Genomic DNA, 26,105 nt, shown 5'->3' on the forward strand with positions numbered 1-26,105 from the left:
GCTGTAATTAGAGCAGCTCCCTGGAGATGTGACGCAATCAAGAGTGGTTGTTAAGGTGGATTAGGTGGAGACATGTTGCCACCCATTTGGGTGGGTCTTGATTAGTTTACTGGAATCGTACAGAAAAGGAAACATTTTGGAGAATGAACGAGATTCAGAGAGAGCAGAGAAGAATGACATAGCCACAAGAAGCAGAGAGTCCACTAGCCAGCGACCCTTGGAGATGAAGAAGGAAAACGCCTCCTGGGGAGCTTCATGAAACTAGAAGCCAGGAGAGAAAGCTAGCAGATGACACCGTGTTCGCCATGTGCCCTTCCAGCTGAGAGAGAAGCCCTGACTGTATCTGCCATGTGCCTTCTCACTTGAGAGAAAAACCCTGAACTTCATTGGCCTTCTTGAACCAAGGTATCTTTCCCTGGATGCCTGTGATTGCACTTTTCTATAGACTTGTTTTAATTGGGACATTTTCTTGGCCTTAGAACTGTGAACTAGCAACTTATTAAATTCCCCAAGCCATTCTGTTTCTAGTATTTTGCATTCTGACAACTAGCAAACTAGAACACTTTATAAGCACTATATAAAACAAACAAACAGACAAATAAATATGTAGAATATTGTTGGGTATCCTCAAGATTAATTCTTCTTAGGCAATGCAAATATAGTTTCCAGCTAGAGACCATTAAAAATATTGATTTAAAAGTATTTAATTTAGGATGCAAAAAATAATGTAGAAAATTTTATCAATAACTCTGGTCCAGGACAGCTGACATTGGCATTTAAAAAGCATTTTTTTTTAAATAGAGAAAATGAGTTTCATGCTCTCATCAATATTATTTTAATATTACTATATTATCTCATATTATTATTATTAATTTTCCCATACTAGTTCAAATTTTCAGCTGAGAAGATTTCTTGGATTATTTCCTCTTTTCGCAGATACGTTTTCCAAGAACTTTATCACAGTGGTTTAATTTCTCTGAAGAATAATGCATAGTTAAATAACCACAGCAATAGTAAAGCAAATCTGTTTTACATTGGAAGAGAGACTCTGGCACAGGCAGTGAGCCACAGCCTTCATCTGAACCTTTTAGCAACCTTGGCTTAGAAGAAAGACAGCTTTATTGTTCCTAACTGCCAGCTCTGTACTTGGTATGAGGTGGATATTTTTCAGATTAAATCAAAAGGTAAAAATTGGGTCATAAATTCTATGGAGTTCTGTTCTGGGAAATATACTAGAAAACAAAGTGAGATGGCAGCCATGAGTCTCGCCTCTAGGGCCTGGCAAAAACAAACAACAAGATATAGATACAAAATTAAAATGGATACAATTAAATTACAGAATGATGTCAGTCTCAAGATCCCCATTCAAAGACTGTGCCTTTGGTTTATAAGTTATCAACTGGAAAGTTTCTTTGCAGAGTTCCTATTCCTAGGATCCACTGAAAATTCATTCCTTGGGCTCAGCAAAGCCATATGGGATTTGTCAGAGCTTTCTAATTTTACAACTATTAGATAAAATGATAAGGCAGCTGGGTCACTGGAAGGCAAAGCATCCATACTGGGATTTTGCTGGCTTAAAGAAAATAAAAGTGATGTATAAAATAGCAAGCCCCACAGAACAAAATAAAGAAAAATCAGGGAAAAGTATACAGATTTAAAAGATGCTTAAAGCAAGATTCTAATAGTGTCTTATTTTCTTTTGAATGCTGCAGCCAGGGGCAGAGAGTCTCTTTATTTTGGCAGGTTAGAGATATCTCATCAATTTTTATTTTACTCAAAATAAGTACAAGAAACATATTCATAATATGAAATTCTGTCTATTCTTTCCAATCCCACATTCTAGCTTTTCCCTTATCTGCCTCACCTCATCTGCCTTATTTTTTCTCAAAGGAAAAGGTACAGAAAGCTGTCTGGAAACAAATAAAAATTTCTCCCTGACAAGCGTTAAATATGTGTTGCTTTAAGCATTGCGTGAAATGTATATATTTGACCTCTGTGAGGTATGAACTCAATATTTGTTGACTGAGTGATCATTTCCGTAGGCCCAAATTTTAATATAACATTTGATATTGGAGTAACTACAGTATAGTAGAAAACAAATATGTATACCATATATGATTTTGAAAGTATTCTAGGCCTGTTTGGATTAGGTTTATGAATTATTTAAGCGACTTACCACAGAGCATTGCTGGCTATTTTCTTAAGTAAGGTGTTTCTAGCAGCTTTACCAACGACAACATTTCTTGATTACTGATATATTCAAAGAGTTCTGCTCACTCATTTTTATCATGCAAATACAACTCTTGAAATACATGGATATTATCAGAAATTCAAGTCCGCACGTTATTTTCAAAAAGGAAGATGAGAGAAGTGGTGTCATAGGAAGTGAGAGAAATAGATGAGGAGAGTGATAGATTATGATTTAACCTCAGACTTTAGAAGTATTTGGCTTTGTATCTTAGGGGTTGAAACAACTTTGTGCAACAAAGGAAGAGGTAATCCTGTAAAAAATTCTATTTTCAAGAAAATAGTTAAAATTGTCTTATATTTAATAAAGTCAAAAGTTCTAATCTTCAATCAAATATATTTTGGGTCCATTTATTGTGGCTATCCTACAGAATTACGATAGACCCCAACCCCAAATTTGTTTTGCATGTTGAGACTGATAATGCTACATGCACATCAAGAGGGTTGAAAAAGGTTTATTATTCATACAGCGAGGTTTTCTGGGGAAGGCGGGGCTCCCAAGCAGATCTAAAATGGCTTGAAAGAGCAGGGAAAGGATGGCTTGGTTCTTATGATGGTTAAAGGCTGGGGGTGGTGGTGGGGTGGGCAGGATTTGTGTGGTTTGAAATTCCCATTGGTACGAAAGGAGGAAGCCCCCAGGCTTTCTTATCAGCTGGGCCAGATGTGTGGCAGAAGAGGAAGAGAGGGGAGAGATCTAAAGGTTGTCAGCAAATTTCAAAATAGACTCAGATTCTGTTCATTGCTCAGTATAAATTGTTTCGTCCAATTGGTGCGTGCACTTTTGTTTTCTTCTTTTCTACATCAGCTTGCCTTTTAAGTCTCCTCAAGATTTGGGCACTTACTTTCCTGCAGCATATTTTCCCATCACATCTGACTGTTTATGGTGTTTAAAAGTGCCATCACTGAAACATCATGTTGGTGACACTGCCATGGTTTTCTCTGCTTTTCTCTTCCCTGCTCCGTTCTCCACCTCCTTCACTCTGCCCTTCCTGAACTACTTACCTTTTGAAAAGCAGTTAGAGTCCCATTTTCTGTGATGTCTTCCTGCAGTCATCTGTGTCCCTGTGAATTTCCTATATTGTGTAATGTATAAATCCAAGAAGCAAATGATGATTATATTTTCATGTTTATTCATTTGCTAAAAAAATACATGTGTCTGATAAATGCTGGGCATCATGCTGGTCTGTGGATACTAGGAGTTTAATTAGACATGGAACCTATAGTATAAGTAAATATGATGACTGTAATATGTAGAGGCAGCCTAGCATAGTAAGGGATGGAAAAGTCTTTAGGTAAATCTTCTCAAATGGGATAACTTGAGGTTATTTATTTTTTCTTTTTTTACATGGGCAGGCACCGGGAACTGAACCCAGGTCCTCTGGCAGGCAGGCAAGCATTATTGCCTGCTGAGCCACCGTGGCCCGCCCACTTGAGGTTAATTTTGAAAGATACGTATTTATTTAAAATGTTTAATCTATTTCTCATTATGAACAAAAATCCTTTAAACCTTTGCATTTGAAAAAAGATTATGTAGTTTACTTTATATAATATGAATAATATATTGTTTGCCTTGTTAGTACTTGACTTAAACACAGATTCAACATAAGCTACATGGAAGGAAAAAAATCCCCCTAATCTACTTGAATGGTATTTTGCAAAGATAATTCTTAAACTAAATAACTTTTTAAATGATTATAAGAGCCACACAAAAAAACTACAATTACTTACAGTCATCTAAAAGATTATGAGAATGTAAGCTGTGAAAATTACTTTTCCATGAAAGACAGTTTTAACCAAACGGTTAAGTTTTAGTTAGTCCCAAATGTCTCCCTTTTGTTCTTTTCTAATATTAATATAAACTAGATCATTTATTTTCTCTATGGATTTTTCATATTCATTCAAAGTGATTTCTCCATATTTTAAGTTATTTAGAGAGAATAAAACTTGTAAAAATGTACATTTTCATTCTTCATAATTCACATAAAGTAATTATTTCTTTTGAAAATGTGAGTGTCAAGCCTTTGGAATATAATGTAAGCTCTATTTATACATAGTATGTATAGAAAAGATAGTTTAAAAATCAATGGGCTGGAAAGTAAATGTTTCTGTGGGACCACACCCAGCAAAAGACACTGAGAGATGGATATCAGGCTGTCAGATCCTGATGGCGAAACTGAAAAATCTCTGACCTTCATTTAGAGCCTGGATATTATAATGGTTTACATAGAATATAGAAAATATATTTGGACACCTTAAACTAACCCTGAACTATATCTGAATAAAGTAAAAATAATTTTAACAAGGGAAATTAATTATGCCAGAGATTTAATAGTTGTGCATAATTAGGAAAATTGAAACCTAAATATTATTTGTCACCCAAAATCTCAACTCCCCTAGATATGTGATCTCTCCACCTGAGTCAAGGACTACTAAATTTTGGGATATGTGAAGAACTTCACTGAAAACAACTTTCTCTAATGTAGTAGTCACTTCTGTGTACCAAGCTTATTACATTGCTGCAGGTTCTCACCTGAGCAGTACAATCTTTTCTTTTTAGTTCCTTTGGATGTTTCAACTGCATGTCTAAAATAATATTTTCTTTGCACATGAAATTTTGTGCATCATTGCCCTTAATTGCATCTTTAAAATGCATGCTGTGAATATTTAGCCCTAAAGCATATCATGAACTTAAAATGGAGCATGCTTTGATTGCTGTGACTTCTTAAGTTTCTCCATGAAATAAATATCCCTCATGTATGTACTTATGAAATGCACAATGCTAGAGGAAAAATCTATTCCCCAGATGGTCTGTTCAGTTCTAAGTCTCACAACATGCATAGTCCGCAAAAAAGAGGTCACGCTTATCTCCAATCCCTGGGCAATCCCAAAGCAGCAGAAACATAAGGGCTGTCAACATTCCGGGACCCTGTGAGTTTGGGACTGCAAAAGGAGGATTTTCTAGGCTCTACAGTAAAGTTTATTTCAAAGATTCTTTATTAAGTATGTGTCCTGTTCCTTTCAGCAATGTTCTACCAATTTGTCTTGACTTTTGATATCAAACAGAATGGCACATATTTACCCATTCAAAAAACATTTATACAGCACCATTTAACCAACAAGAACTATGCCCAATGCTTACAGCTCAGTGTGTGTAGAGGAGTCTGACAAAGAATAGTTAACAAATAATTCAAATGATTGTATATTATAATAAGGTCTTTGAAAGGAACAATCACAAGACTGAGATGCAAGGTCATAGGAAGGGCCCACTTTAATTAGAGACAGTAAAGCTCTCTCTGACAGGGACACATCTAAATTAGTTTATGTTGATCAGGCAAACTATGGCTCCCGGGAGAAATTCAGCCCACCATCTGATTTTGCACATAAAGTTGTTCTGAAGCACAGCCATGCCTATACGCATTGTATTTTCATATTGTCTATGTCTACTTTTGCACTCCAATAGCTGAGTTGAGCAGTCCCAATTGACTAGAAGGCCTGCAAAGTTGAAAATACTTACTACTTGGCCTTTTACAGAAAAGGTTTGCTGACCCTGGTAGAAAGTGCCATCTGTATAAGAATGGAGAACATTCTTTCATGCAGAAGGAATCATACATTGGTATGGGGAAAAAACAGAATGGAGCAAACATGGCTTATTGCAGACACTGAAAGGTAGGAAGAGGTGAGGTGGAAGGGACAGTGGGAGCCTGGTCTTGCTGAGCCTTCTAGGCTGCCCTGGGCAGTGTGGATTTTAATTCTCACTGTTAGGAGAAGCCACCACAGAGCTGTGCAAGAGCAGTGACATAGTCTGATTTATGTTGTTTCAGGATTTTATAGCTAAGCCTTATAGAGTATTTACATGGGCACAGTTGTAAGCCATTTACATGCATTGATTTATTTCATTCGCACACATTATGAGGTTAGTGCTATTAGCATCCCTATTTTACATTTCCTTGTAATATAACTTGCAGTTGTGCACTTGTAAATGGTGGACACAAGATTTCAATCAAAACTCTCTTGATCCAGCGTCTGTGCTCTCACCACTAGGCAGTACAGCCTGGCCTTGGCTGCTCTGCGGTGCGTGAGGGCAGCAGGTGACTGGGGGGGGAGGGTGAAGTGGGGACCAAGGACGGCAGCAGACAAAATGAGTGCCTTACCACACGGGGACAAGAGTAAGGCTGCAGTCAATGGCGGTGGCCTGGACTATGGGGCTGACTATTGAGGTGAAAAATGAATGACTGAGAGGGGGAAGGGTTTCAAGAAAGGAGTTGTTTCCCATACTCAGTACTCACGAGCAGCGAAATAGTACGTGGTTTGGAAAACGTACCCTATATTTTTCAGCTTAGAGACTACTTTTATGGACATGTACTTTAAATAGCTATACCCTACTTTTCAGAAACCATAAATAGTGCCACCGAATGTAATGTGTTCAGTTTTCTATCTTATTAATTATAGTTGTCTTTTTCTATGAAAAGATCTGCCAAATAATACATTATTACATAAAACTAATTTTTGTTCTTGGAACTAGATGATTTGCTTTCTTATGTAGGTCAAAGAAACCATTTTGATAGCAATAGAAATAAGGCATAATAGGTAATATATTGATATTTTCTTAATTATAGGCCGCTTGTCATAGGAATCTACTGAGAATAAACAAATAAGAATTTAATATGATGAGTTATTAGATATCTTGGGTAAAGAAACAGGACTGAAATAATCTTATTTAGGAAGTAACTATTTCCTAAAATGCTAATATTAATCAGGTCAAAAAGGGTAATGGTGATAGTGGAACCATCTTTAGACTGGAGAGCATAAATGAAAAAAATCAAGAGCCAATTTTCTTTCAAAGGTGTGTTGTTTCATCATTGAAAAGAGAGGTTTATACAGTAATTCAACATCACAAGTGCCAATTTAATTACAGGATGAGGGAAAATCTCTCTCTAAAAATCTAAAATCTCTCACTTTTGAGTGAGAACCTTAAAAATATCTGCAACTCAGTCTTGGCTCCTTTGTCCTTTTCTGCTTCTAGATATACAGGATGATAAAATTATATAAATATTTTAAAATGTTCAGCATATTCATTACTAGTTTTCAGATTTTTTATTTTATACTTTGCTATAAAATACACCAGAAATAGAGAAATATAAATGAAAGTTAGAATACTTGTTGCTTAAAGATTAGTAAGTTAGTACCCAATAAGCATGACGTAAATTCACAATTTAATGCAATATGGCATTCTACTTTTATATTTACCCACAAGTAATACTAAATGCTAAATGTATGATAATTTAGAAGATATTACTCTATACAATGTGTTTAATTATTTATTTTGCATTTTAATTCTGTTATAATTCTAAATTCAGAAATGTCTGTGTTATACTAAGACAAAGGACAGTTAAAATAATCTTTGGAAAGAAATATTTAATATTATTTGGTATTTGCAAAAAGAATATGGCATTTTAATTTTCAAATTGGTGCTACATATTAATATTACTGATGATAAATTTTAAGCTATCATTTAGAGGAGCAATTATACTTGAAGATTTTGGGCATTATTTTGAATTGCATTGAGATTTACCAACTTGATAATGCTATAATAAACTAAAACACCTTAAATGAAAATGGTCATGTTTCTTTTGTCTTGGTTTATCATTATTCACACACAAACATATATACTCACATGCACACAAATCTCACACACATGCACACACACACAAATTGATAATTGATAACCTCACCAATAACAGAACAGTAATCAAGAAAAGGGAATCTAAAGTTCAAACTTCTTTCTTTAAGTAAGAACATTCCTAAAAAACCCGCTGCAACAATAACATTGACACAGTATTTGGAAAGATTATGTTTGCAAACTTCTTAAACTTCTTTACCTTTTTTTTGGATACATCAATTTCATTTGTCATGTCTGCCTATCTGAAGCCACTTGTGGGTACTGAATTGACTTTAAAAAATGTTTTAAGAAGAGACAACACAAATCCTTCCAAACAGTCATAAAACGATCAATCGAAAGTAAATTATGAACAGAAAAAGCACTTTCCCCCTACACAAATCATGTTTCCATAAAGGTGAAATAGATGATCTGGGATTTACTCCCTAACCAAAAAATAATGAGTGAATTGGGCTTAGAGGAATAACTTAGAGTAGGAGCCAAATGATATGTTTTACAAATTGACCTAAACGACATTCGGTCTTAAAATACATATATTATAAACACACAGACATATATGGTTTTAGAAAATCTGAATTATGAAATTGCATTCTTTTGCCACATAATATTACTAAAGTATAATTTAATTATGTCAAAAATTTTCCTAAGTGAGTCAAATAATTTAAAAAATTTATTGAGTGGAAAATCCTCCCACTATCCAAAATCTTATCCTGGTCATGTGCTTTGGTGAAATAATATTCTTTTTCTTCTTTCATTTTAGGGATGATCAATATTTGGTCACCACTGTGGGTTTCCTTTCTGAATCTATGGAAGAGTTTGATAATTTTTGATATTAAACAAACTACTTATCTTTTAAAATTCTATATCACTTCTAAATTTTTCTTTCTCTTACTTGTTTATGAGCTAACGAATTTCTCATTTTGTTTCTTGAGTCACTTTTTATTTTATTTTTTTACTGTTGAATAATATCTTACCCTAATATTTTAAAATATGCTATTTTTCCCCCTCAATCCTTTAATCATTGCATTCATGTGTAATATTTTTTTAAAATACCTCTAATTACAAATGAGTGCATTTTGAATCCTTATACAAGAAACTGCTACAGACTAAGTACATATTAAAAGAAGCTGAAAATTCCATGGTATAGCATTTGGCTTGAAGCCCAACAGGTATCAGGCTAAATGGGACTAAATGTCTATTTACTTCCATTACAAAATCATCTTGGGGATTTTAGAAACTCAAAGCAATGATTTACCCAGTGTTTTTTTTTTAAAGTGTGGGCAGCAGTGTGGTTCACTTCTGAGAAGTTCTGGTAGTGATGGGTTGAATACCAAATTTCTTATGGTGAGGATTATACATTTCTCAAGGGCTCTTCCAAATTTCATTTGGAAAACTGAGCCTGGGACCTGCACTGACCCCTCTATTTCTCTATGAGAAATTGACTTTGTCCTTACAATTCTGAACAGCACAGAAGAAGCACCTTGTAAACCAGGCATGTCCTTAGCTTATTTGGGGTACAGTATTAACTGCAGCTTTATGGCAAAAATTCTTCACATTAATTTACTGTCCTTCCTTACTTGCTCATGTTTATTTCAATGTTAATAATTCAAAATCATATGTTACATTTAAAAAAAAAACCAGATGGCACAAGAAAACTTTTCATAAAAACTACCAGAAGGAATGGTACAGCAAACAACTCACGCTCACTCATAGAGGCAATTAAACTAAAACTTTCAGTTCTTTCATCTGATGGCTCTCTCTTTATCTCTAAAAATATATGTGTACTGATTTTTTTGATTTACTAAGTTTAGGCATTAGCTGTTGACTTTGTTAAGAAAGAAGAGGACTTGGCTTTCTCTTACACGACTTCATACACCATAACCATTCCATATATAAATATATATATATATATATTTGATAAATCCATTAAATTATTTAACTATGTCAATAGTTATCAGTACAGAGAAAGAGATTGATTCATAATACATATTTATATTCAGATGTTTTGTTATTTTCTATTTATCTTACAATTTTTTTTTCTTTTTATGTTTTCAGGGGAGAGTGTGAACGCAGTTCCCCACTATCACAGATTATGCAGTCGCATTTCCCACATTTGGGGAAATTGTAGGGGTCAGCACATCCAGAGTGCAATGGATAAGACTCGCCCTGGGAAAACCACCTTCTTGATCATGGTATCTCCCCTGCCAGGTAAGTATTTATTTATCTTATAATTTTTAAAACTATTATCAAATTCTCAGCTCTGCTCCAGCACAATATCAGGTAGTTTAGACAAATATCAGCCTTTTTTCCCCTAGCTTTCCATACTACTGGTCCCATGTGCCCTGTTGATCTAAGAGCCTACTTAATGAGCACTCACAAAAGGAGCTGCCTTCACCGCTCTCCTAATGTTGTCCTGTGTCCTGGATCCCATGTTTCCCTTTTCCTGTTTCTCTCTCCTTGCTGAGATTCATTCATATCCATGTCATATAAAATGGATGATAAGGGAAGATTCTCTGAAGAGGAAATCTTTAAGTTGATGCTTGAGCCATGCAAAGGTCTAGGAAGAATAGGCTGTTGTATAAAAAGCTGTTAAGAACGTAGTGTGTTGTGGATGTTAGAGTTACAGAAGGAAGGATAGACTCTAGTGTCATAGTGAAACAACAAAAAAGTGAAGTCTTAAAAGGTCTGAAATTTATTCAAGCAGTAGTATGGTTTTCTAGGGTTTTGTGGGCTATGACAAGAGGTTTGAAATTTATTTTTACTTTGGCTGGAAGCCACTGTCCATTTTTAAACCTAGGAATTATCTGTGGGATACTCACATAGTACTATAGAAATGTGGCAGGCAGGCATTTTCAATAACCTACACTTCTTCATCAGGAGAAAAAGATGGCTGGTGAAGTAGGCAGAAAAATGGTCAAGATATATTTCAGTCCTGTGAGCTAAGAAGGTCGAGATTTCTAGCAAAAATATTAATATTAATAATATTATTAGTAATATTAATATTAGCAAATGCTAAAATGTTATGACACCTTTAAAATAATGCTTAGGTGAAAATATGTACCCAGATTAAAGAATATGCAGATTGTGAAAGAATGAACACAGATGCAGAAAGCAATTTCAAAAGTTTTGACAATGAATTAGAAGGGAAAAATAAAGGTTTCTAGCTTGATAGGGAAGCAAGGTTAAGGAGAGCTTCTGGAATATGGAGATGACAAGAATGTTGGTGAATTGAAGAGGGTGGAAGCAAGCATTAGAGAAAGGCTGAAGATGAAATTAGCAAAGATAGGAGTGCTGAGAAATTTGGAACCCAGGTAAGCATCTGGACGGTGCCAAGTACAGAAGGAGGATCCAAATAGCTAAGAACAAGGTGTGCTCTCTCTTCACTAGAGAGATTTAGAGAAGAGAAGACATGGGAAGAAACTGGTCTCCATCAGGTAAGGGATGAGATCAATGAAAGTCATTCATTCAAGAAATAAACACTGAACCTCTATTTTTTAGGTATATGCGAGATGTTATGGATGTAACAATAAATAAGATATGTCTGTGTTGTCAAGAATTTCACACTTAGCAAGAGAAGCAGAAAACTAATTGAATTATATCATTGCAGTAGAAGCATATGCAAGATAATATAGGTACCTGGGGTGGAGAATTCTTGGGATTAAGGTAGGAAGCTGAGGGGAGGATCTCACACAGCAGGTAGTGACTTGCTGATTTCCTGAAAAATAAGTAAGTACTCAAAAGTGAATACAGAGAGAGGCAGAGGAAGAACTTCCAGGCAGAAGGAATCATGTTTGACAGAAAATCAAGATTAGACTTTGAAAGATGTAAATTTATTAGTATGGTAGGGCCTCAGAATATCAGAAAGGAAAGGCAGACAGCAAGGACTAGATCATGAACTACCATGAGCATATGTGCTGAAGCATTTTGATATTATCCTAGACAATCCTGAATTAAATGATCAAATTTTTATTTAGAATTATTCCCATGATCAGTGTAGAGTGATGACTTTGCATTGCGGCTTGAGGCAAAGAAACACTACAGGGAATAATTAAACAAGAGGTAGTAGGAATGAAGGGAAAGCATTTGAGTGATTTAAACAAAATTGACAAGATCTGGTATTAATATGATGTGGTAGAGCTGACCCACAGAGGGAAGATAGGATGGAAACGCTCAGATTTTGTGCATAAACAATTGAGTGAATTAGTAGGGACTCTTCTAAGCAAAGATAGGGATATATGAAAGAAATGGCTAGCTTGTTCTAGGCAAATATGAAATTGTGATTCAGGAGAGAAATGGGGGAGGTGCACAGAGGAGGAGAGGAGTAGTGAGAAAGAAGAGAGAAAAAAGAGATTAATTTTCTTGAGTACTGTGGTGTTTTGGAGTTGTGGACCCCAGAAAAACATGTTCTCAGTCTTAATCCATTCCTGCAGGTATGAATGGAACCTTTTGATGAAGTTACTTCAGTTAAACTTGTGGCTCAATTGAATTAGGAAGGATCTTAATCCTGTAAGTGGAGGCCTCATGGTGAAGGCCAGAGAAAAACTGTAGGGGAGCAGTCAAACACCAAAAAATCAAAGAATCCGGAGCAGAAAGGTGAAGGTATTGCCACGTGCATTGCCAAGTGTCAGAAAAGCCAGGAACCCCAGGAGTTGATGGCTGGGCAGAATACACTGCCCTTGGGAGGAAGCAAGCTCCTAGCCTCTGAAACTGTAAATGTATACATTCCTGCTGTTAAGCTAACCTATTGCATGGTGTTTGTTTTAACAGCCTGGAATATAAAACAGGTACCTACTAAATACTAGGAACTGTGCCAGGACTTTTATATGTCCTTGATCATTACACAGGTTGTCAGTATTGGCGTCACTTTTATATTTGAGGAGACCAAGGCTCAGAGATGTTTTTGCCCAATTTTCCCCAGCTGTGGAGAAAAGCCATCACTCAATTACAGGTCGGGCTCATTCATGCCACACTTCCATTTTTGCTGCATAAAAATTTAGAGAATATTTGTATATAGTCATTATTTGAAGGCACAGGAATATATGAGTCCCTATGTTGCTTATGAAAGAATATGAGGTAAAAAGAGGACATAGGACTACCAGCAATAAAGAGCAAGTGGAAAAGACTGAGAAATGGGTGAAGACTTAGAAGAAATAAAAAACTGTAGTGTGTCACAGAGGCCAAGAAAGGAGAGTATTTAAATACAGATACCACTTAGTGTCAAATGCCACAGAAAGATGAAGGAATAAAAAGATTAAAGAATGCCTGTTGTAATTGAGAATTCCTAAACCCAGGAACAGTTTCTGGTGGGACAGAGCTCCAGTTGGTCGTGGTCTGAGCTAAAAAGTGAGGAATCCAGTGGAGATATTGATTTTAGACAACTCTTTAATGAAAGTTAGTTATAAAGAAAAAGAGAGAAATGGCTAGTAGGGAACGTAGACTGGAAAAATATGTTTCCAGGGTAGTTATCTTAAAATATGGGACAACCTTAGGCATTCATGCTGTGATGAAAATGGAAGATATTGGGAAGAGTGGGCACATAACAACAAAGTCACGGATGAATGGAGAACGGAAGAATGGGGTACAAAACTCAGGCAGAAGAAAAGAGATTAGGTTGAGTGAGAGTTAGAATATTTCATTTTAAAGTATAAGAAAAGCATGAGAGTATAAAAAAAAAGCTATAAATAAGGGTGTAGATAGGGTGGGGAAAGTCAAGAGAGTTTATGCTTTACGGCTTTTATTTCCATCATGAATTCAGAGGTGGGGTGATCTCCAGGGAGTGAGGAGATGGAAGTGAAATAAGTAACTTTCACAGAGTGCTGTTTCAGAAACAGCTGCTCTAAGGAAAAGGAAATAGTGACCAAAGAAAATAAAAGATGCCCTAATAATCATGTTATTTCTGCAGAAACACTAATAACTTGCTTTGCTAGTGGACAATTCACATCAAGATATGGATACAATCAACTGAGGGGATTGAATAGGCTATAAAGAAAGTATTTGAGTTATGTACTATATGGTTTAGACCAGAAGAGAAGGAGGTAAAATCAGAGGAGAGTTGATTGACGGGAAAGGGTTAGGTCAGGTTGCATAAGTCATTAATACCAAATCAAAGAGGGGAAAAAAATTAGGTTAGGCTATAGATTTGACAAAATTTGAAAATTCTGACAGAATACTACGGGAAAATTTATGGAAACACAAGGAGGAATAAATCAAAAAGGCTTCAGGATATAAAAATTCTATTGCAATCCTGACTTCATTATCTACCCAACATGTGCAGTTTCATGATTTTTCCAAGGAAAACTTGGCAGCTGAAAGTTGGATATAGAGAGTGGACCTGAGTTAACTATTTTAAAGGCAGCTATAAGGGATAGACAATGGAACATAAATTATAGTGGCAGCAAGCTCTTTCTTGAGATGTCTGAACTATATTGTTCAGCAGGTAGAAGGAGGAGAAAAGCATTTGAAAAAAAATGAATATGATGAACTGATGGTAGGTAAATTGTGGTCAGAGAAGGTCATTCTAGAATTTGAGATTTGAATTGCAAAAGTTTCAAATCACTGAAGCCTAGGTGTTTCATAGGAGCCATTAATATGAGCATTGAAGATTTTGAGCAGATTTGGCACAGAGTTAGACTGATGAATGTTGGACAAATGAACACATAATGAATAGGTAGATGGATAAATGGGGAGATAAATGGATAAATGGTTGGATAAATAGAAGTATGGCAAAATTGAGTCTAAATGGTGGAGTTTCCCAGAAGTTATATGATAAAAATGATGAGAAAGGAAAGGGTAAGTAGTTGGTGTAAACAACAGAATATCTGAGCCAAAGTATGCTCCATTCTTAGGGTGTCCCCTCGTCTATTTTGTTTGGGTGTTTATATTGGTAAGTTAATCTGAATCACAGAATTATATTTTGGTAATATCTAAAAATGTCTAAAAGAAGAAATCCCATATGACAATTTCTTAACTTTGAGGCTTTAGATTATATTGGTTTAATTCCATGCTTCATAGATTAATTTAAAACTTCACTAAACTTGATTTGCTTACAGAGCATATGATGTTTAAAATTAGTACCTTTCTGGATATTTTTTATTTGCCTTTAGTAGTGAGTTAAATAATGTTCCCCCAAAATTCATATTTACCCAGAACCTCAGAATGTAACTTTATTTGGAAATAGGGTCTTTGTAGATGTAATTGGTTAAGTTAGGATGAGATCATGTTAGATTAGGGCGGGTCTTAAATCAGAGTCTGGTGTCCTCAAAAGAAGAGGAGGGGACCCAGAGAGAGACACACCAGGGATATGATGATGGTGGTAGAGATTGAGTGATACAGGTACAAGCCAAGAAATGCCAAGTATTGCTAGGAGCCTTCAGAAACTAGGAAGAGGCAAAGAAGGATTCTTCTCTAGATGCTTAAGAGAGAGCATGGCCCTCGCAACACCTAAATTTTGTACTTTTATTCATCAGAGCTGTGAAAGAATAATTTGTTTTGTTTTGCTTTAAGCAACCAATATGTGGTAATTTTTATGGCAACTAATGCACCCCATCTAGACCTACTCTCCATCTGTTTCCACCCTGTTCTCTGTCCCGAGAGGCTGGCCCATACGGACTACTTCAGCGGTCTATTATGCTTTCTGGTGCTCAACAAAGTGAGTTTACCCAGTGTATTCTCCTGGTTTAAATCCTGCAGTGTATCTTCTGCCAGGCTGCGTTCCTCTACTGAAAGTCAACAGGTCATCTGGAGGCACCTTCTCTGTGCAGATCTCTCCTTCCAGGTTTAGTAAGTGCTAACTAATTTCTTCTCTACTATTAGATCCAAATACACAATTCCTTTACAGTTCTTCCATAACTTGGCCATACCACCCTAAATATTCCTTTATGAAATCCTCATCAAACTGCTTTAATTTGGTCAAGCCATCAGTTTCCTGTTGGGATCCTGACAGAAACAAAGGTGAAAACACCACTGTTGTTAATCTGTTTTAAAATGTGTCCTTATGACCTTGCAATGCTTTCTCATATTCTGCTTTTCTAGTGTATCAATTTATTATATTTTCAAAAATGCATTTTATTTTTTCATTTCACTTTCATTTTAACTTCACTTAGTAGAAGACCAAATTCCAAATGTAAATATATATATATGTCTCCTAATGAGTTTTTCTTGGTGGTACAATATTTCCTTCATCTCTTGGCTTGTTAGGATACTTAAAGATTTCTCGTAAGGTTCTATAGGTATAAAGGTATTATGCTCATCTTCAAAAGTATTTTAGTCAATGATATTGGTTGGCATGGTTATATTGAATTGATAAGAAGCCAGAAGGCTTTTGTTCTGCTATGAATGGACTGATATTTCAACAGGGAACAAGATTGTTACTATAAAAGAGAGAAATCACTTCTTAGAAACAGTTAAATGGAAAGCAGGTTGATCATTTTTAATACTGCAGATGATTGACTGGAAATAAAGACCATGTGTCAGAACAAAAGAGTTAAATGTTTAATAAACCTCTTTTTTTTTTCTTTCTGGCTACATTACATGACTACTTGGGAGATCATAAAATCAATAAAAACAATCACTTTTAAAAGAATATCTTTATTCCAAGTTGAAATCCATTAGCTTTGAAATATATTGCATTTAAATTCACAAGTTATATTCATATAAGAACTGTATTTCTAGTTCATTTCTAATTGATTTTAATCACTTAGAGTGAACTACAACTTAATGCTAATTTATTTAAAAGGGGCAAACTCTGTCTTGAGTTGATCATTTAGGGTTGATCACTTAGACCTCTAAAGCCAGTATGGCACATGTGGCAGTGTTTTATATCTGGAAGTTCAATTTGTATGTTTTTGTGTATTCATACCTTCCCTCACTCCCCAATCGACACTGACACCTCCACGGCAATTTTTTAAAACATTTTTATTGTGAAGTATAACGTATGTACCAAAAAAGAAATAAATTTCAGAGTACATTTTAAAGAGTAGTTGTAGAACAAATTTCAAAGTATGTATAGGTTACAGTTCCACAATTTCAGATATTTCCTTCTAGCTGCTTTAAGACACTGGAAACTAAAAAGAAATATCAATATAATAATTCAACACATACTCATTTGTTAAATCTTATCTTCTCTGTTACAACCCCTCTTTGTTATTTGATCCTTCCTCCAAGCTTAGGGATATATGGACAATGATTATTTTAATTTCTTCATGTTAAAAAGGGGCACTGACAGACTTCCGGAGAAGATGGTGGCTTAGTAAGATGCGCGGGTCTTAGTTCCTCTTCCAGAAAAGCAACTAAAGAAACAGAAACAATATGAAACAGCTCCCAGAGTCACGACAGAGACCAAAAAGACAGCGTACCCCATTCTGGAACGGCTGAACGGGCAGGGAGAATCCGCTGCGGTGAGATACCCGAGGGGCGCACGTTTTCCCGGCCTGGGCGGCTGGCGACTGGGGTCCCCCCACGCACGTGGCTCCCCGGTCTGACTGGGAACATTGGATAGCGGGGCCCTCCCGTCAGGCTTGGCGTCTCGGGCCAGCTGGGCAATTTGGACCGGCACTCCCCCAAGCCGCGGCAGCCAGCGACCCCCGCCTCCACGCGCGGTTTCCCGGGCGGACAGACGACTGCCACAAGCGCCACCTACTGGGCAGGAAAAGAAAAACAGAGCCCAGAGATTCCACAGAAAAACCTTTCAACCAGCTGGGTCCCACACCCAGGGAAATCTGATCAAATGCCCAGACACCAGCAGAAAATAATGGATGATGCTCGGAAAATTGAAGATATGGCCCAGTCAAAGGAACAAACCAATAGTTCAAATGAGATACAGGAGCTGAGACAACTAATGCTGAATATACGAACAGAAATGGAAAAACTCTTCAAAAACCAAATCAATAAATTGAGGGAGGACATGAAGAAGACATGGGCTGAACAAAAAGAAGAAATAGAAAATCTGAAAAAACAAATCACAGAACTTATGGGAGTGAAGGACAAAGAAGAAAAAATGGAAAAAACAATGGATACCTACAATGGTAGATCTAAAGAGACAGAAGCTACAATTAGTGAACTGGAGGATGGAACATCTGAATTCCAAAAAGAAACAGAAACTATAGGGAAAAGAATGGAAAAACTTGAGCAGGGAATCAGGGAACTGAATGACAATATGAAGTGCACAAATATACGTGTTGTGGGTGTCCCAGAAGGAGAAGAGAAGGGAAAAGGAGGAGAAAAACTAATGGAAGAAATTATCACTGAAAATTTCCCAACTCTTATGAAAGACCTAAATATACAGATCCAAGAAGTGCAGCGCACCCCAAAGAAAATAGACCCAAATAGGCGTTCTCCAAGACATTTACTAGTTAGAATGTCAGAGGTCAAAGAGAAAGAGAGGATCTTGAAAGCAACAAGAGAAAAACAATCTGTCACATACAAGGGAAACCCAATAAGACTATGTGTAGATTTCTCAGCAGAAACCATGGAAGCTAGAAGACAGTGGGATGATATATTTAAATTACTAAAAGAGAAAAACTGCCAACCAAGACTCCTATATCCAGCAAAATTGTCCTTCAAAAATGAAGGAGAAATTAAAACATTTATAGACAAAAAGTCACTGAGAGAATTTGTGACCAAGAGACCAGCTCTGCAAGAAATACTAAAGGGAGCACTAGAGTCAGATACGAAAAGACAGAAGAGAGAGGTATGGAGTAAAGTGTAGAAAGAAGGAAAATCAGATATGATATATATAATACAAAAGCCAAAATGGTAGAGGAAAATATTATCCAAACAGTAATAACACTAAAATTTAATGGACTGAATTTCCCAATCAAAAGACATAGAATGGCAGAATGGATTACGACCCAGCAATACCACTGCTAGGTATCTACTCGAAGGACTTAAGGGCAAAGACACAGATGGACATTTGCACACCAGTGTTTATAGCAGCATTATCTACAATTGCAAAGAGATGGAAACAGCCAAAATGTCCATCAACAGAAGAGTGGCTAAACAAACTGTGGCGTATACCTACGATGGAATATTATGCAGCTTTAAGACAGACTAAACTTATGAAGCATGTAATAACATGGATGGACCTAGAGATCATTATGCTGAGTGAGTCTAGCCCAAAACTAAAGGACAAATACTGTATGGTCCCACTGATGTGAACCGACATTCGAGAATCAGCTTGGAATATATCATTGGTAACAGAGACCAGCAGGAGTTAGAAACAGGGTAAGATAATGGGTAATTGGAGCTGAAGGGATACAGACTGTGCAACAGGACTAGATACAAAACTCAAAAATGGACAGCACAATAATACCTAAGTGTAATGTAACTAGGTTGGAACACTGAATGAAGCTGCATCTGAAATATGGTTTTTTGTTTGTTTGTTTGTGTGTTTGTATCTTTTGTTTTTGTTTTTTTTCTTTTTCCTTTTTATATATATATATATTTTATTAGTATTATTATTTTAATTCTCTTCTCTATATTAACATTCTATATCTTTTTCTGCTGTTTTGCTAGTTCTTTTCCTAAATCGATGCAAATGTACTAAGAAATGATGATCATACATCTGTGATGATACTAAGAATTACTGAGTGCATGTGTAGAATGGAATGGTTTCTAAATGTTGTGTTAATTTCTTTTCTTTTTTTTGATTAATAAAAAAATTTAAAAAAAAAAGGGGGCACTGACATTATGAGGTAGGGAGATGTAACTGGTTGATGCTCTTGGAGAGACTGGCACCTCTGGGTTTCAGGGCTTATCTGGCATAGGAATAATGTGGAGATTTTAGGTTTCTGAAAAAAACACTTAATGAGTGAAATTTTTATAGGGGCTCAAATAGAGCCCTCGGTATTCTTTAGGGTTTACAGGAATACTGTTGGTGGGGGCTTGACAAACCATGGCAAATTAGCAATATCTAGCTGAAGCTTGCATAAAGTTACCTCTAGAAGAGCCTCTCCACTCTTCAAAATCTCTCAACCACTAATACCTTATTTTTTTACATTTCTTTTTCCCTTTTTGGTCAGGTAGGCATTGTCAATTCTATGATGACAGATTCTCCCAGGATCATCCCTGGGAGTCATGTCCCATGTTGACAGGGAGACTTATACCCCTGGACATCATGTCGCATGCAATGGGGAGGTAATGGTTTTACTTGCAGAGTTGGGCTTAAAGAGAAAGAGTCCACATCTGAGCAGCAAAAAAGGTTCTGTAGAAGTAACTGTTAGGTATAATTATAGGTAGGCTTACCTTCTCTATTACAGAATTGTTTCAAAGGTCTTAGCCTCAAGATTGAGGGCTTGGCTTATTAACTTGGGAGTCCCTAATGTTTGAGAGAGTATTAGGGATTTTCCAGGTGGGAGAGTTTAATAGTTTCATATTTTTTCTCCAGTCCTTCAAGGGACTTTGCCAACACCTTTTAATTATCTGCCCAACATACTCTGGAATGTATCAGGATATTACATTAAGCTATGCAGTATTACACAACCTCATTTCCAGTTCTAGTCTCTATGTATTTAGATTATTTAAATGAACTAATCAAACAGGTTAAGTTAGATTGTGTGCTACAGAAAATTTAAGTTTCGGACAGTAAGTGAAGTTCTAAAATACAGGCAATATCATTCTTTACCCTGTGTTCTGGTTTACCTCAGTGCCAACCAGATCAGCTTTGTCTTATCTCTAATTGAAGCCTGATCTCTTTTTTTAGATGCCTAGATAGAAGTGCAATAGATGGTCCTTAACATAGACAGGTTCACAAGTGGAAGTGAGCCCTGAGCTGAGTGCAGACAGGTGGATGTGACTTAGCCAACAATGTGCTACAGGAACAATTAAGAAGCTGAAACATCGTATTCAGAAGCACAGAAGATCGAGGAAACATGGTCAGTTCAGTGAGCAATGGGCAAATTGTGTAACCAAATATACTTCTTTATGCACTGTACTTCAATAGAAAAAAAAGAAAGATTTCCAGATTTTTGTTTCTGGAATTGTGCACAAGAGATTAAAGTGCAAATACAAAATAATGCTTAAAAAATCAGATTTAGGTAAAAATATTAAAATCAATGCAACAACAGCAACTTCCTCTTGAACATCTGATACTAATATTTGTTTGATTGTCACCAATTTATCTCAGACTCAAAGGGTACATATTGCAAATTAGAATAGGAATACTCTGGAGGCAGATGCTCCATCCTTGTCATGCTAAAATAGGGACTCTGGGAACTTTGGTTGTAGCTCTTCAAGTCATGGTGCTTATTTTTCAAGGCAGCCAACTCTGTCTGCTGCCCCTGTCACTGGTGGGCCTGGAAGGGGACAGTTGTTCTGCCACTTGCTAAAGCCCCACCCCTTTTCAAACCCCACTCGCTTCCCTTTCTCATTCCTTCTCCCTCATTGCCTAATTCTGCCTTCTCAACAGTCTAGATTCTCAAACTAAGCCTGGGGGTGTTGAGAGGAAGTAACTTTCAGTTGCCTAGCAACTTCTCCTTTGAGTTCTGATACACCACTGGTACCTAATAGGTACCAAATAGTTTGATAAAGCTGCCAAAATGCAATATACCAGAAATGCTTTGACTTTTTCAATGGGGAATTATTAACTTGCAAAGCTCACAGTTCTCAGGCCATGAAAATGTTCAACTTAAGGGATCAACAGGCAATGCTTTCTCACCGAATACTGGTTCTCAGCAATCCTCAGCTACTCTGCTACACAGCCAGGCACATGGTAAAGTCTGCTGGTCTCTCCAGTTTTGTTGCTTCTCACTTCCTTTCTCAGCTTCTCTGGGGCTCTTTTCTGTGTGTTCCTTTTCTTTTATCCTCTTGTAAATGACTCCAGTAAGAAGATTAAGACCTGCCCTGAATGAGGCAGTTCATATTTCAATTTAAGACAGTATAATAAGCCCAAGTTACACTGTGTTACTTTCTCTTTCTATTGTGGTCCACAGCCACAATAGGAGTGAATTAGCTGATATTTTCTGAATATGATCTTTCCTGGGGTACATACTGCTTCGAACTATAACTGTACCTAAGGTAAGGAGATACAAGGAAACCACCTGAGAAATAGAGGTGTTGGCCACCTGTTGGGTATGGGGATAAAACCATTCATTCTTCCAAGTCTTCTGCAGTACTAAGAATAGGACACTAGTCAATATCTCAATAAATGATCCTCCCGTAAATATGTTTCTATATCTCTACACAGCCAGCTAACTATTCAATTCTCCCACTTTGAGGGAATGGCACTATTAAAATGTTTGCTCTACTTTTTCTCCTGGTAACTGGGAATTCCAGTCATGATGAATTTTATTTTGAGAAGTTATTTGCTTTTATTTCCAAACTACAAAAGGGTGATAAGGTAGAGGAATTAAAATTTAGCAGCTTTCATTGAACAAAAAGTGTGATTATTTTACAGAAAGCATTATGCTCTTTATTATTAGACTAGAATATAATAATTCCTTCTCTTTTAACTTTTTGTCCTGTTTCCCTATGCTTTGGTTTTAGGAGAATATATTGAGCAGTTGAATCATCCGTCTTAAATACATATTATCTAGCCACAAACTGGCAAGCATTCAGTGAAACCTCACTAATGCAATATAATTAGGGGAAAAACCAATTTGAAATGTATGTGCATGCACAAATAACACATTGAGGGAATGACACTTTAGTTTTGAGAGCAAGCAAAATTTTAATGGGGCAATACTAGCATTGGTAATATTGGATCCAATATGACACTAGAGATAAAACAAAAAAGTATATTACCGTGTCAATTATATGTAAAGTATGTTTGAAAAGACTTTGTCATTTAAAGTCATTTTATTACTCTCCTGAAATCCTTTATCTGTTGAATTCTTTCTTTAGTCTTACACTCATGTATGAAAAATAGCAAGTGCCAAATCAGTGGAGTTTTACTCTTCCTCTTGTTACATTTCAATTCATTCTCCAGAATAAGCACATGCTTAAAATTTAAAATTTAATCTTTTTTCTCTTTACCCTGAAAAGGAAATTCTTCATGCATTTTAAATGAAGATTTTAATAATTAAGAGAAAAATAAAAGACTTTTCATATGCTGCTAGTCTCTATTTTCCACATGAAATGGAAAAACGATATCATAAGAAGTTATGTTCTTCTTTATTCCTTTATTCTGTCATCTAATAATAATTTTTCAACAGCCAAGACCAGAGGAAGATTAATCATGAAGCTAATGAAACTGAAGCTTCAAAGTCCCTCACTTATACCAATCCCTTCCAGGGTTCTGAGAAAAGTCCTAATAATGCATTCCCATGGCCTTATATCCTTGTCAAGTCTGCTAAAGTAAGACAGTATAATAATCCCAAATTACACTGTGTTACTTTTTCTTTCTAACCTGAAGTCCTTTCTGTCATACTTCTCCTTGGGTTGCATATATTTGGTGTGGCCAGGTGTATTTTGGGAACCCACCTGAGGGGAGTTGAGTTGGAGATACCTTTATTGTGGTTCACGGTCACTTGTAAGTATACTTAATTTCTTTCTCGCTGAATTGATTTACAAATGGATCTCAAGAATACTTCTAACTTCTACTGGGCCTGGTGTCATGACAAGAAGTTATAAGTTCAATGGTCATATCAAAATATTCACATATTGGGTGGTGCAAGGGTGGCTCAGTGGCAGAGTTCTTGCCTGCCATGCTGGAGATCTGGGTTTGATTCCCGGTGCCTTCCCATGAAAATAAAAAAAAAAAAAAAAAAAAAAAAAAATTCACATATTACAAGATGTGTTTAGATTTATTTAAGGTGAATCATAAGAAAACTCGCCTGAAATTTTACCAAGACACATAAAAAAAATACTTTATAGACATTTTCCTAACCATAGTAATGTCTAGGGTGGGTTATCTCAAAGCTGCACCTGAGGCAAGGACCTGGGCACAGGTAGTTTGCATGAGATATGCTCCATAATCATAGGACTGAGGGGCCTGGGAAAGTTTGAAGAAGAAAACGCCTTTCTCCAGTGTAGCGTTGATGATTCTGCTAGGCAGGCATGCTGTTGGAGATAGGGAATGCCTCTCAGCATCAACAGTTTGAAGAATGGTAGGCTGGGACTTTTACAGAGGATTTCTTCTCTCAGGACATGTTCATATCCGTACATTCCAGTTGTTTCTCAGGTGAGCTGAGCTGGCTCCAGGGAGAAGGCCTTAAAGCAGGAAAGCACCCTTGAGGTAGGAAGGTGGCGGCTGTACCCAGATGTACACAAGAGTTGAACTGAAATCAGAGGCAGGTCTAAGATGTGATGTGGAAGATTGAAAACATCTGCTATAAGTAAATGTTATGATGTCCATTTTTCTGATAAGGAAATTGAAGTTCAGTGAGGCTGTGCCAGTGGCCTGAGAGTGTGTGGCACATAGGTGATAGGCAGAAGGTTTCGATGTACTCTGTCTGATGGCAAAGATCATTAATTTTCCATCAGATCATTCGTTTTCCTTCACATCACATGCCTCTTTGGAGAGGGGGGACATTCAAGCCTGTGAGCTATATGCGCTTGGCACTTTCCAGTAAAATAAAATTGCCGGCTTGGGAATGATAGGAACAGATGAAGCTAACGTGATGGTTAAGTACCGTGCTATTCTTTTCTAGTGCCTGCTGTGGGGAGGTGAAATGTTAGTAGCTCTCAGCTTGTAGAAAAGCAGGTTGAGCTTTGTGAACAAATCACTGATTCATATAAACCCACTAGGCACCCTGGAGTAGAAGGTGTAATACAATATAACAATATTCTGTCGTAGCCCAATTAAAGAGAGTGCAGTTACCCACAGCATGTCAGAGAACTCAAAAGCAGATGACTAATAAGTCTAATACAATTGATTTATACTTGAGTCATATATATTTGGCTCCAGGTATAGGCAATGGTGGAATGCAGTGAACTGTGACTACTAACTCCAAGCCAGGCACCGTAATAAGTGGTTTTATATGTTTTATCATTTAAATATCCGAATAAGGCTATTACATGATTAAATAAATCTGGGTAAAGATCCTTGCCCAATGGCATCCAGCAGCTACTGTAGATAATACTAACCAATTGGTTAACCAATACTGTACCTGTCTGTGTTCTACTTTTAGAAATAAGGAATCCTGAACTTCCAGACTACATGGCTGATTCTAGTCAAACATATGTCAGCTGAAATAATTGGTGCCACATCTGAGCTCAGCTCTGCTGTGACTTAGCTATCCGTCCTTCTCTCTGCCTTCCCTGCTGATTTGTGAAGGAGGTTTTTATGCAGAGGAGCCATAGAGCAAAAGAAGATGGAGGAACACCTGGACCCACAGTGGACTTTGCATGTGTCAGAAATAAACTTTCATTGTGTTAAGCAATTGAGATTTGTTGGGTTGCTTGTTACCACAGCATATCATAACCTAAATTGACTAGTTGAGTGGCTGAATAAAATATGAACTCAGGCCAATGTGGTCCCAAAACCTATATCTGCTCTTTTAAATTTAGAATGTTGTTCTCTGCTTCTATGACATTTTATTTTAAAATAATTATACGTTTGGCTATAAAAGTAATCATGAACTGTGTATTTTTCAAAATATAAAATTTATTCAGAAAGAAATGAAAATAATTTCATAGTCCCAATAAATTAAAATTTTAGTGTATTTCATTCCAATCTTTTTTTCTATGGATGCAACATACATATTTTAGTAATGTTGAAATGCTACTGCCAGTCAAATTTTGTAGCCTGCTCTTTACATTAAACATCATTGCTAAATTTTGTTCAATGTCATTAAGCATTCTTTGTAACTTTATTTCCTAATACAAAGAGCTTGTTGGAAGTGTGCAAATAATCCTTCACCTTTGTCTCATCAGCTTTCAGTTCCCTGTCCTATTGTATAGTGCACATTCTTTACTACTTCTTTTTGTAAGAATGTTGCTTCTAAATCCATCTTGCATACCAATAATTCAGTTGCTCACAATGAATCATTCAGATATTCAAGTGAAATAACAGCTCTGAGCATTTGACTGAGCTGACCAATTGTTTGCCTGACAGGCAGTCCTGTGGAAACATAATCTCATTTTTCTTACCCTGAAATCTGCCTTAAATATTTACCTTTGTTCTATCCTTTTATTTTTCCGGTATATCTGGTTCTCTGAAAAGTATGATAGCACTAAAACTTAAGTTTTATTGACTGGGATAGATGACAAATTATTATTAGTAAAAATATCCAGAAATTTGAACTTT

The 26,105-nt window shown here is 36.4% G+C and overlaps 1 protein-coding gene and 1 non-coding gene across 2 annotated transcripts in view; both read right to left on the reverse strand.

Annotated features, from left to right (window-relative positions):
• The window catches only part of EYS (EGF-like photoreceptor maintenance factor), a 1,737,133-nt gene that overhangs the window by 380,836 nt on the left and 1,330,192 nt on the right, over positions 1–26,105 (reverse strand).
• Positions 9,977–10,140, reverse strand: LOC143685242 (U1 spliceosomal RNA). Its single transcript, XR_013176490.1, has one exon. It is a non-coding gene; the product is annotated as a U1 spliceosomal RNA (small nuclear RNA).

Source organism: Tamandua tetradactyla, chromosome 5 (assembly GCF_023851605.1).
Source record: "Tamandua tetradactyla isolate mTamTet1 chromosome 5, mTamTet1.pri, whole genome shotgun sequence".
Taxonomy (NCBI): Eukaryota; Metazoa; Chordata; class Mammalia; order Pilosa; family Myrmecophagidae; genus Tamandua; species Tamandua tetradactyla.